The sequence below is a fragment of the Schistocerca gregaria genome, chromosome 10, assembly GCF_023897955.1.
Source record: "Schistocerca gregaria isolate iqSchGreg1 chromosome 10, iqSchGreg1.2, whole genome shotgun sequence".
Classification (NCBI taxonomy): Eukaryota; Metazoa; Arthropoda; class Insecta; order Orthoptera; family Acrididae; genus Schistocerca; species Schistocerca gregaria.
This window is the reverse complement of record NC_064929.1, coordinates 23,721,347-23,725,561: the sequence shown is the minus strand read 5'-3', so window position 1 is coordinate 23,725,561 and position 4,215 is coordinate 23,721,347. Positions and strand designations below refer to the sequence as shown.

General features: G+C 49.4%; 2 non-coding genes across 2 annotated transcripts; both read right to left on the bottom strand.

The window, feature by feature from the left end:
* Positions 1-289: 289 nt before the first annotated feature.
* On the bottom strand, positions 290-362 carry Trnaa-ggc (transfer RNA alanine (anticodon GGC)). The gene has a single exon. It is a non-coding gene; the product is annotated as a tRNA-Ala (tRNA).
* A 1,502-nt stretch (positions 363-1,864) lies between these two features.
* On the bottom strand, positions 1,865-1,936 carry Trnae-cuc (transfer RNA glutamic acid (anticodon CUC)). The gene has a single exon. It is a non-coding gene; the product is annotated as a tRNA-Glu (tRNA).
* Between the last annotated feature and the right edge of the window lie 2,279 nt (positions 1,937-4,215).

Genomic DNA, 4,215 nt, shown 5'->3' with positions numbered 1-4,215 from the left:
TAGTTGGCCACAATGAAAGTGGCACGTATAACGTCGAAAATAGAATTCGGACACCGCTCTGAGTATGACCAACGTGTTGTCCACCCTCTAGACTTCAATGAGGTTAAGTCGCGATACCTAAGACACATCTGCACTCGATGACACCTCGATAACAGCCGGTCCCCACACTTACATCTTGCTCACCTTACGTCAGTATACATCATATCAGTCTGTGACGCTGTCTTTGCAACATCTTGCGTGCCTTTAGGTTCGCTGCGACCAACACACACCATGCACTGACCACAAAAAATTGAGGCGCCGCGGCTTGAACCCTGGACCTTCCACATGCCAAGCGAACGCTCTACCAACTGAGCTACGCCCCATGCACGAGCAAATTGCGCTATTCCCCCTTCTTTGCGACTCAGATGCGCACGGACACGATGCTTGGCTGGTTTGTAGCGGTGAAGGGAGCAGAGTACAAAGGCGCGGACCCGTTCATATACACAAAAGTTCCAAGTAGTTTCGATGCTCTGGTATTACAAATGCAAATTCCGTATGTTTTTAACGTCTTAAATTGAAAGAGCCGTCACAAATTGCTCCGTTTTCACTCCTTGTCGACAATCATTCAGCACCTGAGGTAACAAACACATCTCGTGCCCCATTGTGCACTCCATTATTCATGCCAACTCAGTGCCTCGCTCTTTACTACTGTGTACCAATCTTGTCGTCCAACTGCAAAACACTGGGCCACAACAAGTTTCCGCGTCTCCATTGCACTGCGCATACTACGAAACGCTCCCCAATCTTGGCACTCACCCACGCAGCCGACTTTTCCGACTTTCCACGACGCTCACGCTAGTGACAGCATTATTTATAGTTCGACGTCGCGCCAAAGCGAATGAGCACATTTCGCCTACGGCTTAGGCCGCCCTCCTAGTGTGGCTGCTCGGTGTCTGCAGGCAGCGAGGGTCTGCAAGCTTCCTGTGTTCGCACCTATGTCACCTGTGCTTGCTTGTCAGAGACAGACTATCGCAAAACATACAACTCACTGCATGCTACGGCATCTGTTATCAGCAGTCACAACTAGCAACACCAGTAGCAGCTGACTGCACGCAAAGAATAGGAATGTGCAGTGGGATTTACGTGAACTCGGCGCAAGGCAGATCTTTCCGACATAGGCTTGAGAATCTTACGGGAACACTTGTACTGTTTCTAAATTAAGTGTAGGCGTGGGAGGAGGGTGCTTCCTGTGCACTAATAACAGCACGCTTGTCAATTGTGGATGCTAATCATTCGCTTGTACCTTCCTAGACACATCTGCTGGTTGTGAATTATTCCTCTTGCATGGCAAGGTGCGCATGTAGGTGTGTTAAAAATTCTGGAGGCACTGGTTATTGATCCCAGTACCTATCGCATACTAAGCGAGCGCTCTACCATCTGAGCTACGCCCGCCCCCCCCCCCCGAAGACTAATGGTGCTACATACAGCCATATAGACGACACAGACCCTTGCACTCCCATTATTCAGCAGACAAACACTACTCTCTATGTATCCGTTAGGGTATCTTTCAGGTTTCGTGCATTCTGTATCGAATCGTAGTTGGCCACAATGAAAGTGGCACGTATAACGTCGAAAATAGAATTCGGACACCGCTCTGAGTAAGACCAACGTGTTGTCCACCCTCTAGACTTCAATGAGGTTAAGCCGCGATACCTAAGACAGATCTGCACTCGATGACACCTCGATAACAGCCGGTCCCCACACTTACATCTTGCTCTCCTTACGTCAGTATACATCATATCAGTCTGTGACGCTGGCTTTGCAACATCCTGCGTGCCTTTAGGTTCGCCGCGACCAACACTTACCATGCACTGACCACAAAAAATGGAGGCGCCAGGGCTTGAACCCTGGATCTTTCACATGAGAAGCGAACGCTCTACCAACTGAGCTACGCCGCATGCACTACCAAACTGCGCTACTCCCCATTCTTTGCGACTCAGATGCGCACGGACACGATGGTTGGTTGGTTTGTAGCGGTGAAGGGAGCAGAGTACAAAGGCGCGGACCCGTTCACATACACAAAAGTTCCAAGTAGTTTCGATGCTCTGGTATTACAAATGCAAATTCCGTCTGTTTTTAACGTCTTAAATTGAAAGAGCCGTCACAAATTGCTCCGATTTCACTCCTTGTCGACAATCATACAGCACCTGAGGTAACAAACACATCTCGAGCCCCATTGTGCACTCCATTATTCATGCCAACTCAGTGCCTCGCTCTTTACTACTGTGTACCAATCTTGTCGTCCAACTGCAAAACACTGGGCCACAACAAGTTTCCGCGTCTCCATTGCACTGCGCATACTACGAAACGCTCCCCAAACTTGGCACTTACACACGCAGCCGACTTTTCCGACTTTCCACGACGCTCACGCTAGTGACAGCATTATTTATAGTTCGACGTCGCGCCATAGCGAATGAGCACATTTCGCCTACGGCTTAGGCCGCCCTCCTAGTGTGGGTGCTCGGTGTCTGCAGGCAGCGAGGGTCTGCAAGCTTCCTGTGTTCGCACCTATGTCACCGGTGCTTGCTTGTCAGAGACAGACTATCGCAAAACATACAACTCACTCCATGAATTGATTGCTACGGCATCTGTTATCAGCAGTCACAACTAGCAACACCAGTAGCAGCTGACTGCACGCAAAGAATAGGAATGTGCAGTGGGATTTACGTGAACTCGGCGCAAGGCAGATCTTTCCGACATAGGCTTGAGAATCTTACGGGAACACTTGTACTGTTTCTAAATTAAGTGTAGGCGTGGGAGGAGGGTGCTTCCTGCGCACTAATAACAGCACGCTTGTCAATTGTGGATGCTAATCATTCGCTTGTATCTTCCTAGACACATATGCTGGTTGTGATTTATTCCTCTTGCATGGCAAGGTGCGCATGTAGGTGTGATAAAAATTCTGGAGGCACTGGGTATTGCTCCCAGTACCTCTCGCATACTAAGCGAGCGCTCTACCATCTGAGCTACGCCCCCTCCCCTCCCCGAAGACTAATGGAGCTACATACAGCCATATAGACGACACAGACCCTTGCACTCCCATTATTCAGCAGACAAACACTACTATGTATCCGTTAGGGTGTCTTTCAGGTTTCGTGCATTCTGTATCGAATCGTAGTTGGCCACAATGAAAGTGGCACGTATAACGTCGAAAAAAGAATTCGGACACCGCTCTGAGTAAGACCAACGTGTTGTCCACCCTCTTGACTTCAATGAGGTTAAGCCGCGATACCTAAGACAGATCTGCACTCGATGACACCTGGATAACAGCCGGTCCCCACACTTACATCTTGCTCTCCTTACGTCAGTATACAACATATCAGTCTGTGACGCTGGCTTTGCAACTTCTTGCGTGCCTTTAGGTTCGCCGCGACCAACACTTACCATGCACTGAACACAAAAAATGGAGACGCCGCGGCTTGAACCCTGGACCTTTCTTATGCCAAGCGAACGCTCCACCAACTGAGCTACGCCCCATGCACGAGCAAAGTGCGCTATTCCCCATTCTTTGCGACTCAGATGCGCACGGACACGATGGTTGGTTGGTTTGTAGCGGTGAAGGGAGCAGAGTACAAAGGCGCGGACCCGTTCATATACACAAAAGTTCCAAGTAGTTTCGATGCTCTGGTATTACAATTGCAAATTCCGTCTGTTTTTAACGTCTTAAATTGAAAGAGCTGTCACAAATTGCTCCGTTTTCTCTCCTTGTCGACAATCATACAGCACCTGAGGTAACAAACACATTTCGAGCCCCATTGTGCACTCCATTATTCATGCCAAATCAGTGCCTCGCTCTTTACTACTGTGTACCAATCTTGTCGTCCAAGTGCAAAACACTGGGCCACAACAAGTTTCCGCGTCTCCATTGCACTGCGCATACTACGAAACGCTCCTCAAACTTGGCACTCACCCTCGCAGCGGACTTTTCCGACTTTCCACGACGCTCACGCTAGTGGCAGTATCATTTATAGCTCGACATCGCGCCAAAGCGAATGAGCACATTTCGCCTACGGCTTAGGCCGCCCTCCTAGTGTGGCTGCTCGGTGTCTGCAGGCAGCGAGGGTCTGCAAGCTTCCTGTGTTCGCACCTATGTCACCTGTGCTTGCTTGTCAGAGACAGACTATCGCAAAACATACAACTCACTCCATGAATTGATTGCTACGGTATCTGTTATCA